This window comes from Bison bison, unplaced genomic scaffold (assembly GCF_000754665.1).
Source record: "Bison bison bison isolate TAMUID 2011002044 unplaced genomic scaffold, Bison_UMD1.0 scf7180017845670, whole genome shotgun sequence".
Taxonomy (NCBI): domain Eukaryota; kingdom Metazoa; phylum Chordata; class Mammalia; order Artiodactyla; family Bovidae; genus Bison; species Bison bison.
The window spans coordinates 33,365-34,050 of record NW_011476243.1 but is presented as its reverse complement, the minus strand read 5'-3'; positions in this window follow the sequence as shown (position 1 = coordinate 34,050).

The window sequence follows — 686 nt, the reverse complement described above, 5'->3', positions numbered from 1 at the left end:
CTGTATTGGTGTTTTTCCTTCTGGCTTACTTCACTCTGTATAATAGGCTCCAGTTTCATCCACCTCATTAGAACTGATTCAAATGAATTCTTTTTAATGGCTGAGTAATACTCCATTGTGTATATGTACCACAGCTTTCTTATCCATTCATCTGCTGATGGGCATCTAGGTTGCTTCCATGTCCTGGCTATTATAAACAGTGCTGCGATGAACATTGGGGTACACGTGTCTAAAGAGACGTGGTTTCCTCTGTGTGTATGCCCAGCAGTGGGGTTGCTGGATCATAAGGCAGTTCTATTTCCAGTTTTGTAAGGAATCTCCACACTGTTCTCCATAGTGGCTGTACTAGTTTGCATGCCCACCAACAGTGTAAGAGGCTTCCCTTTCCTCCACACCCTCTCCAACATTTATTATTTGTAGACTTTTGGATCACAGCCATTCTGACTGGTGTGAAATGGTACCTCATAGTGGTCTTGATTTGCATTTCTCTGATAATGAGTGATGTTTAGGCATCTGACACCACAAATAGTGCTCAATATGCCAGCAAATTTGGAAAACTCAGCAGTGGCCACAAGACTGGAAAAGGTCAGTTTTCATTCCAATCCCAAAGAAAGGCAATGCCAAAGAATGCTCAAACTACTGCACAATTGCACTCATCTCACATACTAGTAAAGTAATGCTCAAAA